The sequence below is a fragment of the Sinocyclocheilus anshuiensis genome, unplaced genomic scaffold, assembly GCF_001515605.1.
Source record: "Sinocyclocheilus anshuiensis isolate Anshui unplaced genomic scaffold, SAMN03320099.WGS_v1.1 scaffold35, whole genome shotgun sequence".
Lineage (NCBI taxonomy): Eukaryota > Metazoa > Chordata > Actinopteri > Cypriniformes > Cyprinidae > Sinocyclocheilus > Sinocyclocheilus anshuiensis.
In genome coordinates this window covers 953,245-968,354 of record NW_015552558.1, presented here as the reverse complement: position 1 = coordinate 968,354, position 15,110 = coordinate 953,245, and the positions used below count along the sequence as shown (strand labels likewise).

Genomic DNA, 15,110 nt, shown 5'->3' with positions numbered 1-15,110 from the left:
TGTTACAAAAGAATAGGGTCCTAGAACTGCGGTCCTGAAACTGCAGCCTCCGGTTGTGCAGGAACATACTATTGCCTATCATGGCTTTAAAGTCAGCATGAAACGGAAGTTGCGATTGTCTTTTCTTCTCTACTGTGACATATATACGAGTGAAACGGCATCTGAAATGAGAGGGCAGGACTTGATTTCGTCCTTTGGGAATTGATTGGATCTTTGGAAGGTGGGGCGTTGCAAACAAAATGGAGACCTACACCAAGAGCTTGTAACACTCCAAAGAGAAAGGGAAAATTGAAATTGCATCATATGACCCCTTTAAGAGATCACATGAATTAAAAAAAAATAATAATGAAGTGCACGGATAAATTATGTAAAATAAACACTACAGTATTCCATTAAAAAATAAGAATTTTCTATTTTGATTTCATGTTGACTTTAACTTTAGGGAGACTATCAGTTAATAATAGCTTTAGGAGGTCAATTCACCACATGACTTTAAACTCAATGAAAGGACAAGGAGTTTACAGCACCATTTCAAAAGAAAAAAGAAAAAGCGCTGACCCAGGTAAAGTATTAACCGAGATTCCGGTTTTTGTCAGTAGAGGTCAGTATAAACTTGAAAGATTACTATAGATGATTTGACTTGTCTGGGTTTCAGGCGCGGTAAGTTTATAGATTTTTTATTATTATTGAAGACTTGAAAAAAAAAAACAGTAATAATAACAACAATTGTCATCATCGTCAAATCATAACAATACATTGGGAATGACCGGGTCATTCAGTCTTTCAGTCCAGAGGAAGTGCCAAGTCCTTTAGCAAAGCCATTGTTCTTATTGCTTTTAAATTGGTAGAGAATTCAATTGATTCAAAATAAATGTTCATTTCAAGTTTGAATCTCAAAAAAATAGGTTTGCATTTAGAACATTTACATTTATATGATATTTAGCTAACAGAAAAATAAGATTTATGAAGTAAGCATCACCTTTTTTTCACATTCATGAAAACCAAACATTACATTTCTATAAGTAAACTCAATTAGGATTCACATAACATTTGATAAAATCAAGAATGTCACACCAAAATGATGTGGTGTAAGAGCAATTCCAGAATAAATGTAAAGAGGCTTCAGGGTTTTCTAAATAGAAAGAACAGTTGGTATTAATATCATTCTTAAGTATTTTAAATGAGCACTTATCCGGGTATAATCTATGAATCAACTTAAATGTAATTTCTCTAATTTTGTTAGTAATAAAGTATTTGTGAGGTAATGACCAAACTTTTGTCACGGTGCGTGTGGAGAGATGAAGCGAGGACTCAAGTGCAGGATGAATGGTTCTTTCTTTTAATAATAAAATGAAACAAAAACAAACTAAAACAACCCCGAGGGGGAAAAACAGACAGGCCGGCTAGGAACTGCACTACATGCAGACATTACACACACAATGAAAAACGACAGATCAGCACAAGATTACAGACACCAGGAGAATAAATAGGAAACCAAATGAGGAGGCTAGCGAGGGAGACACAGGTGGAGCAACTTAAACAATAATGAGGTAACAAGATGGGCGGGGCAAGACAATAGACAGGAGAGAGCACATGGCAACAAACAAACACAACACAAGCCATGTGCTCACAGAACACAGTGTCATCTGGTGGCAATCATGGGCACACCCGCTGAAGACTGTGACAACTTTCTTCCAGGGAATATCACTTACAAAACCATTCCAATAAGATATTACATAACTTAAGGCACAGAAATAGACAAAACTCAAATTTCCTTATTGTGTTTTGGATTTAGATGACGAAAGGCACTGTTTACCAACAAGTGTTTTACAAAGATCCACTGAGTGACAGGAGATTGGAAAAGAAAGACCTCTAAAAAACTCCATATGGCACTGCATCAGCAACAATTGCAAATTCCTTTGGACTATAACAGGACTTCCATGCTTAGCTAAAAATTACAGAGTAATTACAGATTGAACCATTTTGATTGAAAAGTTGAGACACAAAAATAATAAAATTTTTAAACCAATTTTCAAAACAAATTGTTAAAAAGAGAGAGATTTGTGTTTATACAGTAAATTCGTATTATTCCAGATTAGATATGAGTGAGGTGTAAAAAGAGATAATTTGATAGGGATTTTCATGATGTTATAATTACAGATTAATAAGAAACATAAGAAGCCACCTAGTTTGGAAAAATAACATTAGAGATCAGATTCCACATAGATGAGGGTGTATTGATACAATTGTTTATCCAGTTTATTTTAAACATGTTGTTTAAAGTGGTGTTAGACAAAAGTGGTGTTAAAGTGGCTTAGACAAAAAGAATTGTCTAAGTTGGTAAGATCTTTCTTAGGTTTAGGAATTAATGTTATGATACCTTGCATCAACGTTGGCGGTAAAGCTTCTTTTACAATACTTTCTCTAAAAACATGAGTTAAAAAGGAAGTAAGTTCATCAGCAAATAATTTGTACAACTCAACGGTGAGTCCATCACACCCTGGGGATTTATTGTTTTTCAGACTCTTAATTGCTCTTTGTACTTCCTCAGGATGCTATCACAATGCTCTCACAACAAATTCTATCATTTTCAGATATAACCTTAACATAATTGACTGAGTCTAGAAATGAGGATGTTATCTGCGCAGTAAGTTTATAGTCTCCCTCTGTAGGAGGGAGCTCTGATGTTCACTTCACTAACTATTACTGGCCAATCAGCTGTGACTCTCTGTGAACTGTGAGTTGGACTTCAGAAACAGTACAATGGGTGAACAGCCTTTTATCGTATTTTATTTTTGACAGAAATCCAGTTTTACACATAATGTCAGCAATTACAGTGTGTGTATGTGTTTAGAAACTAAAGATTATTTAGATTAGCTGATCAGAAACATTATGACCTTGTTCTGTTATAAGTAGGTATATTATATTAGTTACATATCTAGGCTATAAAATATTTATAAAATATTTAGCAAGTACAATTCTTAAAACTCAATTCACATACAGTATATGATGATATTTGTTACAAAATATTTAAACCAGGAAAACAAAGTGGCCAGAGCAGTTAGCCTACAGTGCATCCAAAATACGAAGGCAATGTATTCTTTGTTAGATTTATTAATTTTCTGTGAAAGATTGATTACTTTTATTATTAATTACAAGAAACATTTATTAGTATAACATTTCTTGGTGAGCAAACATCAATAATATATGTCACTGTATATATACACAGGGGGTGAAAAGTTTGGAATAATTAAGGTTATTAATGTTTTTGAAAGAAGCCCACCAAATATGTTATAATAATAAATGTTTCTTGAGCAACAGATATTAGAATGATTTCTGAAAACTCATATGATGCTGAAGACTGGAGTAATGGCTGCTGAAAATTCAGCTTTGCCATCACAGGAAAACAGTTATTTAACATTGTAATAATATTTTGCAATATTGCTGTTTTTACTACATTTTTTTTATCAAATAAATGCAACATTGGTGTGCATAAGAGACTTTTTTTTTTTTTTTAAATGTCACTGTGAATGTCAACAAAAATGTGAATGTCATTGCATTATACCAATATCAAAGCAAATATGGTTTATTTTAAAGAAAATTGGCACAAGCACTTTTCAAGCAAAACATTTCACAAAAAAAAGTTTGTTTGTTTTTAAAATGATAAAATCATTGATATTTGAAATAATTGAAACTTGATTTATTATTTTATCTAATGCAATGATGTCTTAAGTGTCTAAAATTTATGTCATTGTATGACACATATATTGTACTTATTTCACATATTTTATTGTTTTTTAAGTCTGTCTATTGTATTGTATCTGCCAACAGATTATGATGAATGTGCATGCATTTCATTCTGTGATTGTGGTAGGTGCAAGTGGGATGGTGATTTCTGAGGAGGGGTATGGTGATGCTTATTGGGATTAACCGTCCTGAAGCGCGTTGTCACAAACGAGACTCCCGCTGTGCCTCTGCCTCTCTGTGTATTACCTTGGACTGTTTCTCTCCTTCTGATTGCCTGCTGCCTGCCCCCGAACTCTTGCTATTGTTTCATTGACTACTGTTTGTTTGCTCCCTGGCCCGACCCTTTGCACGTCCCTGGATAACGATTTGGCTTCTCTCCTCTGTGGTGTTTGCTGGTGTTTGACCTTGCCTGTTGAATACGATTTTAATAAAGCTGCAGATGGATCCTCACTCTGTTGATGCCTCGTTACAGAAGACTTCGCCATTACATGATCCAGCAGCTCTGGCTCAACTTACCACGGAAGTATCAGCTCAGGCGAATCAACTCGCTGCTCATCAACACCAACTGGCTCGACTGACGACACTATCGGAGCTTGTTAACGCGCTTCGGAGTATGCGCCTTTCATCTCCAGAATCAGCGCTTAGTCAGCTGAGCATGGACACGTCATCCCCTTCCACTCCCTCGATGAATCCTCGCCTGGCTCTTCCAGACAAATTCGACCTAAACCCCACAAAGTGTAAGGGATTTCTGTTGCAATGCTCCTTGTTCGTCAACCAACAGCCTGTGATGTATACCACTGATATCAGTAAGATTTCCTTTGTATGTTCACTACTAACTGGTAAGGCTTTAGAGTGGGCCACGGCAGTATGGAGGGAGGATGGATCAGCTTTCCCCTCATTTAGTACTTTTCTCCGACGCTTCCGAGAAATATTCAAACATCCTGAGGGAGGTAAAGATGTGGATGGACAATTGCTCGCCTTATGTCAGGGCACAAATACCGCACCCTCGCCGCTCAGACTGATTGGGTTGAAAGCACGCTGAAACTGCTCTTCCGCAAGGGGCTCAGCCTAGAACTACAATCTGAACTGGCGTGCAGGGACGAGGGGAGAACGCTCAACCAATTCATAGAACTGGCTATTCAAATTGACAATTTGATTCGTTCTCATCGCCCTACCAGAACGATACCCACCAGTCATCCTGTTCCAATCACTTCTTCGTCTTCCTCTTCTGTGGAACCCATGCAGCTCGGATACACTCACCTGTCTCCAGAGGAGCGAGAGCAACAAATCACTCAACGTCTTTGTCTCTATTGCGGCCAAGCTGGCCGTCTCCGGGCCTCCTGTCCCACACGACCGCCTCTTCTTAATTCCTCTGTGGTGAGTCCATGCATTCAGGCACATCACTCCAGTACATGCATAAAAGTACCCATAACACTATCCATAGAGGATCACTTCCTCATCTTCCTCCTCTGTGGAACCCATGCAGCTTGGATACACTCACCTGTCTCCAGAGGAGCGAGAGCGCCGAATCACTCAACGTCTTTGTCTCTATTGCGGCCAAGCTGGCCATCTGCGGTCCTCCTGTCCCACGCGACCGCCTCTTTGTAATTCCTCTGCGGTGAGTCCATGCATTCAGGCACATCACTCCAGTACATGCATAAAAGTACCCATAACACTATCCATAGAGGATAATAACATATCTACCTCAGCGCTACTGGACTCAGGGGCAGCTGGGAATTTCATGTCACATGAATTTGCTTGACAACATAACATTCCTCTAATCCCTTGCAATTCTTATGATTTATGTTTGGAGACCGGGACCCTTCACACGGAGAGCATTCGTTTCTACATCATCACTTCACCACATAACCCGGTAATTCTCGGACTTCCCTGGTTACGACAACATGACCCACTCACCCCCGGGAGGGAGGGTCGGATCATTCAGTGGGATCCTTCATGTCAAGCCAAGTGTCTGAGCAACAAGCCAGCAATCTCAGTTCAAGCCACACTTGCACCACACTCGTCCACACTTGCCTCAGACCTCGTTGAGGCCTTCAGTAAATCCAAGGCGTCAGAACTACCTCCTCACCGTTCTAGCGACTGCGCTATTGACCTACTACAGGGACGTGACATATGGCCAAGTATGGTGACCCATACTTGGAATTAGTGCTCTGCATTTAACCCATCCAAAGTGCACACACACAGCAGTGAACACACACACACCGTGAACACACACCCGGAGCAGTGGGCAGCCATTTATGCTGCGGCGCCCGGGGAGCAGTTGGGGGTTCGATGCCTTGCTCAAGGGAGAGTTAAAACAGCTGAGAGCTGTTTACCTCAGTCGTGGTATTGAAGGTGGGAGAGAGCGCTGTACATTCACTCCCCCCACCTACAATCCCTGCCGGTACGAGACTCGAACCCGCAACCTTTGGGTTACGAGTCCGACTCTCTAACCATTAGGCCACGATTTCCCCACCTGGTGCAACACCACCCAAAGGCCGTATCTTTCCCTTATCTCAACCCGAGTCAGAGGCTATGAAGAAATATATCAACGAGGAACTTTCTAAGGGATTCATCAGACCGTCAACCTCACCTGCATCAGCAGGATTCTTCTTCGTTAAGAAAAAAGATGGAGGTCTACATCCATGCATCGATTACCAGGGTCTCAACGATACCCCGATACCCATTACCCCTAGTACCATCTGCCTTGGAGCAACTTCGCAAAGCCAACTACTTCTCCAAGTTAGATCTCCGCAACGCTTACAATCTCATCCGCATCAGAGAGGGTGATGAGTGGAAGACAGCCTTCTCCACATGTACTGGGCACTATGAATATTCTGTTATGCCTTTCGGCCTTGCTAACAGTCCTTCTGTGTTTCAATCCTTCATCAATGATGTCTTCCGGGACATGCTGGATCACTGGGTAATTGTTTACATCGATGACATCCTTGTCTACTCCAACACATATGAGGAACATGTACAACACGTGAGGTCAGTTTTACAAAGACTCATCGACCATAAACTGTATGCCAAAGCTGAGAAATGTGAATTCCACCAGACCGGTACGTCATTCCTGGGTTACATCATCAGTCAGGAGGGAGTGGCGATGGATGAGAAGAAGGTCAGAGCTGTTCTCGACTGGCCACAACCGGCAACACTAAAAGAATTACAACGTTTCTTAGGATTTGCACATTTCTACCGCCGCTTCATCAGAAACTTCAGCTCCGTAGCTGCCCCTCTAACCTCCATGACAAAGAGAAGCTCTGCACATCTCATATGGTCTACCTCAGCACTAGAGGCCTTCACGGAACTCAAATCACGCTTCACATCTGCTCCCATTCTTCATCACCCTGATCCTGAAATCCCGTTCATAGTCGAGGTGGATGCCTCAAATACTGGCATCGGGGCCATTCTCTCACAGCGGCATGGTACTCCACCTAAGCTTCACCCTTGTGCCTACTTTTCTCGCAAGCTCAGTTCTGCTGAACAAAACTATGATGTCGGTAACCGGGAATTGTTGGCCATGAAGGCAGCTATGGAGGAATGGCGACACTGGCTAGAGGGATCAAAGCACCCCTTCGTTGTCCTGACGGATCACAAGAATCTGGAATATCTACGATCTGCTAAAAGACTAAACCCCAGACAGGCCCGATGGGCGCTGTTCTTTACACGCTTCGATTTCTCTGTCACATATCGACCTGGTTCCAGGAATACCAAGGTTGATGCTTTGTCATGTCAAAACGACTGCCTAGATCCCAGTAACTCTGAGGAAAGCCTTCTCTCTGAATTATTGATTGTGGCCCCCGTCCAGTTCACAAGAACTCTCCCCTCCCGATAAGATCTTTGTTCCTCAGGAACTCCGTAAAAGGGTCATGCAACACGTTCACTCGGGGCTCAGCTCTGGTCATCCCGGAATTACGGCCACTCTCCATCTCCTCCAGAACAAATTCTCGTGGCCAACCATGAGGATTGACACTACAGACTTTATCCACGGTTGCATCACCTGTAACGAAAGTAAATCTCCCAGACAGCTACCATCTGGCTTGTTGCACCCCTTACCAGTTCCCCACCGACCATGCTCCCATCTGGCTATTGACTTCATCACTGACCTCCACAAGTCCAATAACAACACCACAATACTCACTAGTACGCTCAAAATTCACTACAAAAACCCTCAACTGGACTCACTCCCTTTCAATGTATAATGGGTTTCCAACCACTGTTATTTCCATGGTCAGGAGAACCTACTGAAGTACCTGCTGTCAACGACTGGCTCCAGAGGAGCGAGAACATCTGGAACCAAGCTCACACACACTTGCTACATGCTGTTAGAAGACAAAAGTCGCAAGCTGATCGTTACCGTCGCCCCAGTCCTGAATACACTCCAGGGTAATGGGTCTGGTTGTCTACCCGAGATCTCCGCCTCCGACTCCCATGCAGAAAACTCAGTCCCAGGTATGTGGGTCCCTTCCAAATTATTAAACAAATTACACCAGTTTCTTACCATTTGGCATTACCCGCTAATTATCACATTTCTCCCACTTTTCATGTTTCACTTCTCAAACCCGCTGGTGGTCCGAGAGCGGAGGAGGAGGAGCAGACCAGTGACCAGGGCCCTCCACCCATCATGGTTGACGGCGAGGAGATTTACCAGGTTCGAGAACTACTTGATTCCAGGTGTCGGGGTGGCATCCTCCAATATCTGGCGGACTGGAAGGGGTACGGTCTGGAGGAGCGTTCCTGGGTCAATGCTAAGGACATCCTTGACCCTTCTCTCCTTCTGATTGCCTGCCGCCTGCCCCCGAACTCTTGCTATTGTTTCATTGACTACTGATTGTTTGCTGCCTGCCCCGACCCTTTGCACGTCCCTGGATAACGATTTGGCTTCTCTCCTCTGTGGTGTTTGCTGGTGTTTGACCTTGCCTGTTGACTACGATTTTAATAAAGCTGCAGATGGATCCTCACTCTGTTGACGACTTGTTACACGCGTAATGCAGTAAATCAAGAGACTGCTCAGGGACTGACTGAGGAGCTGTCGGCCTTTGACCAGGACAACAGCCTTAATGTGGCAGTGCTTTATGGAGTCGGTAAGTTCACTTACACGCTGCTATTGATGTGAACTTTGGTGTACTTTGATGGTTAGTGAAAAGAATAAATATGTCATCTGTTTGAGCGGTAAAGCAAAGAAATAGTTTATACATCCACTTTTCCCTGATTCCCATCCTACCACCCCCTGTTAAAATCTTTGACTAAGTGGGCAGCACATGACTATAAGAGTCCTGTGTTATGTCAAAGCCTGTGATGGCAATATTACCACACTGAAAATAATTATCCTAGGCCATCAAATTGCACACCCTCGATAGAAATAATTTGTTCAACCTGGATCAACCATCTCTGCTCAAATTTCCTAAATCACCTTTATCTCGAGTCAAATGAGAGGTTTTGCTCTCTCTCACACTCTAAACCTGGAGCTCAGCCAGAGGACTGTCTGCAGGTGAACTGAACACAGTAGGTAACATTACATAGATAGCAACATAAAAAATGTGTGATGACAGTAATTGCTTGAGCTTTGAAGAGGTGAATGAGTGCAAGAGGTAATGATGGCCACACAAGAACTCCCTTATTTCACCAGAACACAGGTTCAGGTCTGTGTTAACATACTATATCTTAGGCATTTAAAAGGACATTAAAATGCAATTGAGCGCACACAATGTCACATACTGGTCTAGGTTTTACTAGTCCATTAGGAAGCCATTACGAAAATTGCGTCCATGTTCACATTACAGCTAAATTATGAATAATTGCTGTTTTATTGCTTAGTTCAAGCTGTGATATGTTAAAGTACACTGAAGGACTGTTTTAACTGGTAATTTTTCTCTGAAATAAATTATAATTTGAAAGTTTAAAATAACTCTTGCAATTAGCATGTATTCCCTCGTGAGAAAGAAGTGTGCTTAATTGTGGTAAATGGACATTTGTAGTGTACTTTAAAGTATATAAAAAACCTGTATTGTATAATATCAATTTTGATATAATAAAATAAAAGAACACTGAAGTGTAATTAAAAAAAGAACACTTTAATGATTTTGTTTTTTTACACACTTAGTGGACTTTTAAATAATGGCAAATTAAAAGTTAAACTTTAAAGTGAACTTTAAATCATTGTTGTGTTTTAAAGAAGTACACTTATTTTGATTTTGACTAATATACCTAAGCACATGTATGATTAATTGTAACTGTAGTGTGTTATTTAACAATACATGTACCACTTTATGTCTTTGTTGTGGTGTAATTACACAAATAATAATTAAAAACATTTACTTATTATACGTTTAAGGGCTGGTTTAGTATTAATTACTTGCGATTATGCATACTTTATCACCATAGTAAATACATGTAACATATTTAACAATGAAACCTTAAAATAAAGTGGTACCTAAAAGTTAATGGCCTATACTTTTAATTTATTAAATTGCATCTTCCTCATTATAAATTAAAACACATAACATTTTAATATATCATTTTCATTAGAAATGAAATCTTCAGAAATTATTCTTATATGCTGATTTCTGAAAGTTCAGATATTTTGAAGAATGTATGCTGCTCCCCATTGACTTCCATTTAGCATTGTTTTCATACTATGGAAGTTAATGGGGACCAGCAACTGTTTGGTTACCCACATTCTTTACATATTTTTTATGTTCAACAGTAGAAAGAAACTCATAAAGGTTTGGAACAACTTGAGGGTCAGTAAATGATGACACAATTTCCATTTTTGGGTGAACTATGATTTTAAGTCTTACTTAAGTGGGCCAAAAACAAACAAACAAAACCCTCTAAAGTTCAGCAGTTTGGAATTAATATTAATTATTTTTTAATTGCAATTAACATTTAATTAATTGTCCGAAAACAGTACTTTAAGTTTGCACTTAAGTATATTATTTTAAAGAATATTATATCCGTAATAAGTACTCTTTTTTTAAAAGTATGCTAAAGTGGACTTCTTTTTCACAAGGGTTGCCTTGTCAGTTAAATAATCAAGTTGTTTGTTTCAGGAGGGAATTTCTGTGCTGGTTTTGATCTGAAGGAGTTGGCCCAGAGCTCTGGTTCTCTTAAACTGGAGCAAGATGTCTGCCGTGGTCCTGATCCCATGGTACGGAGTGGTCCTTCTGAGATGCAGTATTGCATAGAGGAGTCATTTAATACATTACCTTTAAGTCTGCTATAATATTGTAACTAAGAAATGTTTCTATGACTCTTAAAGTATTAACAGTCACATTAACAGCCATTTATTAAAATTAAAATGTCTACCAAAATGTTCATAATGAAACAAACATTGCAGTCATTTCAACAGATTTTTTCCCCCTCCTTTGCATTGCGAAAATTTGCAATTTTGGTCGCATGCCCAGAGCCACTGCTGTTATATAAAACTACGATTTGGTGGTGCTCATGACTATTTTGCTTAGAGAGAGTGAATAACAGAGAGGAATCCAGAACCAGCTCCCTTGTCTCTGTCTCTTTTATGTTTACACCGGACATTTGTCTTGCTGTGAACAGGCCTTCAGACTTAAACAAGATTTTTTTTGCTACTGTTCCTTTAAAGACTTTTATTTGTAAATGAGCTTTGTTATTATGTATCATCTTCTTCACATGTGAAATGAGTAACATGTACCACATAAGCAACAGAGACTATCGGCAACTACCAATAGTAGAGCACACATACTCTTAACATTTGGATGATACACCCACTGGTAACAGCGACTTACAATTATTAAGTCACTTTCAGTGTATATGCTCTTCATAATTGACATCTGATACTCAATGTTTTCAGTCCTACAGCATGATTCAAAGGGTAGAACAGCAATATACTGATGTGTGTTGTTGGTTGTAGGGTCCATCTCGTATGAGACTCTCAAAACCCTTGATCGCAGCAGTCAGTGTGTACGCTGTGGCTGGGGGTCTAGAGCTGGCCCTGCCGGCTGACCTGAGGGTGGTCGAGGAGAGCTCCATCATGGGCGTTTTCTGTCGCAGATTTGGTAGGTATTGTTTTCTCATTTATTGTACTTTGATGTTAATTTGTTTAAGGTTGAGGTAGGAGTGGCATCGGACAGCATTGCTTTGTTTGTTCATACCTACAACTCTGGACCTGGGTTGGAGGAAGGGGTTTGTGGTTGGGAGATTTTACTTCTAAAAAATCTTGAAGAAAATCCCAAAATAAAATCCTACAAGAAAATTCTGATATTAGAATAGAACTACTTGTTGTTTAGGTTGTTTTGAAACAACACCAGTATCTATGGTAACACTTAAAATGGTAAAATGACCATAAAAACTACAATTTAAATAACTTTACAGTAATGATAATTGCAATTTTTGACAAAAACAAAATGTTTTATAAAACTATTGGATCCGACAGTAATGTCGCAACACAAGTGTAAGTAACTGTTTTTATTACGTGGTCACTATTGCTTTGTCTGCTTTTACAGATCATTTGATATGTGCTGAGTATTTATGCGTTTTTGACCTAAATCACAGCAGTGTCCATCTATGAGGAATATTGCTGTCAAACATACACAACTGTTAGCCAATCATAGCAGTGGGCGTTTACTTCTGAGTCTACAATCCACCACGCCTAGTCAAACAGAGTGTTCTGATGAGGGGGGTTAAAAACAGGACGGAAAATAGCCTATTACTTCTAAGTTATGATGTAAAAATCTTGATAACATTATAAATGGACCTCAGAGAACAGTACAAAATAAAAACAAAGGCAGTTCATGACCACTTTAAAAGTATCTGAGCTGTTGCCAGAAATAGCCAGGTGGCAGTGCCTTCCCAAGAGACATATGGATGCTTACACACATACTTGTACACACATCAAACATTCAAGATTTGTCAAGCATGAGAGAAACAAATGGAACAATAAAAATTATCAGAAATTTTCACTTAGATTAGTTTGCTCAAGCATGTTGCCAAATAATGTGTACCTTCAGCATATGTTTACTATGCCAAAAAAATTTTTCCAATGGATTTAAAAAATGTGCTTTGCTTGAGAAAACATAGAAACTCCCTGGATTACCATATTTATGTACCATGATATTACCTTACTGTACAGTGGCACTTGCAGGATTCTATAAATGGCTGTATTATGAGTAATAAAATAAAAGCTGTCAATTTCAATCCAAACATAGTAAATTAAATCCTGCAATGCTAAACTATTGTGGACAGGCTTTGCAGTACATAGAAAGAGAAGAGAAATTTGATACAGTTTCATTCTGCATGTACTAGTTTCTCTATGCTACAAATATGACCACAGTGTGTATAAATATGCCAGCAGTGCTATAATTTACTGCCAGGAACTGATTTTTCCAGCTGCTCATTTAAAACATAGAGCCATCATCATGACCCTCTCTTTCATTAAACCAAGCATCCGGGCATTGCCCGCATGTTCCCGTGAACCCATTCCTCAGACTGTCTGCCTCTACTGTACTTGAGCCACCCAGGAAGACATGACGCCTGCTGTCTTCAAGTCTTTACTGGTGCTCTACAGTAATGATTAGTTTAATTTTTTGTGCAATGAAAAATTTTGGTGCTTGCTAAGACAATTGTCTGCATTAGTATTGTTCTTATTTAAAGGGGTCATATGATGCTTTTTTAAAGATCATTATTTTCTTGAGGTTTTAGTGCCATGTCGCATTGATTTCACGTCGCATTTTTATTGGCTGATCAGTAAACTTACAGACCCATTTCAAATCTTCTGTTTATGTCTAAAATTTTAGAAAAAGTTGTGTCTGCTCAACTGTGCTCCTTCCTGCAAAAAATTATCTCTATGAAGAATTTCAGTCAGGTTTCGGGCCCCAGCATAGCACAGAAACTTCACTTGTTAAAATGACAAATTACTTGCTTCTTGCATCAATAATGCATCTCATAATCTTGTACTGCAGTTATATCTGATCAAATGCACATTATTATTCTTTAGCTTGGGTTTATGTCTCTATTTGTTTCTCTGTTTTTGCCACGGGATTAAATATGTAAAAGATTGGATGACCAATAATTTTCTCCTATTAAATTCGGATAAGACAGATATAACTTACTGGACCAAAAAAGAAAAAAACTACACAGAATCTCTTGGATTACAATTTGCAACTAGACGGATGTACTGTTTGTTACGGAAAGAGAACTCAGAATCCAGTTGCAAGTGAAGTGATTTATTGTGACAATAAATAGTGAACAGGGTCACAAGCCAAACATGATGATTCAGGTGAGTAGACGTGAGCACACGGGGATTGCAAAATCCTGACCCGATCCAGCTAGGGCAGTGGAATCCAGCGAGACTTCGATGGGTTCCCAGACTGGAAATAATCCGAGGCAGAGATCCGCCGGGCACACAGACTCTGGAGAGAACAACAAGCATGAGCCAGGATGAACAACGATCTGACAACATGCAGTACAACACACGAGACAGATAAAGACAGGACAGAACGAGCGGCAGGTGAAGCCGCGCTGATTAGCTCGTCAGCCCCACTAAATATATTGTAGAAACTTAATTTCCTGTAAAGCTGCTTTGCAACGATTTGTATCATGAAAAGTGCTATACAAATAAACTTGAATTGAATTGAATATATATATAGTATTGGGAGGTAGATTTTTGAGATGCATAAGAAAATAGTTACTAAACAAAAGAGAATTTTAATGACAAAAATTTAACTTGAACTGCTTACACTTTACATTTACAATAGGCCTGTTAGTGGCACTTGGGCTTCTTTTAACTAACTATCAAATCAAATGCTAGTAAGAGTTTGAATAAGAGTAAATTAAACACTACTTACAATTGACCCTTCACAAGCCATTTCGCTCTCATGTCACACATCATGTTCTCACGCAGTGCAGAGCAAAGAGGACACTGACAACGCGCCGACAGAGAAGACAGAGCAGGTTATTTCTGGTATGAAACAAAGTCTTTGCTTTCAAATTTTGTTATATTTTGAGAAATTCAAACATTAAATACTGTTTTGTGGCTCTTTAATTTGTCGTGACAACTTGAGTCGATCATCTTTACTTAAAAGCACGAAATAAACATGAATGAACATCAGAAGGTATTTTATTTCAACTAACTCCGAAGTTAAACGGATACTCCACCCCAAAATTAAAATTTTGTCATTAATCACTTACCCCCGTGTCGTTCCAACCCCGTAAAAGCTTAGTTCTTCTTCGGAACACAATTTAAGATATTTTGGATGAAAACTGGGAGGCTTGTGACTGTCCCATTGACTGCCAAGTACTAAATGGCGCTACGGTGATGCGGAGAGACACAGAGGAGACAAATTGTTGAATAAAGTCGTTATTTTTGTTTTCTTCACGTACAAAAA

General features: G+C 39.5%; 1 pseudogene; it reads left to right on the top strand.

Moving 5' to 3' along the window:
* The first annotated feature begins 423 nt into the window (after window positions 1–423).
* LOC107664639 (probable enoyl-CoA hydratase) overlaps window positions 424–15,110 on the top strand; it is a 23,963-nt pseudogene continuing 9,276 nt past the window's right edge.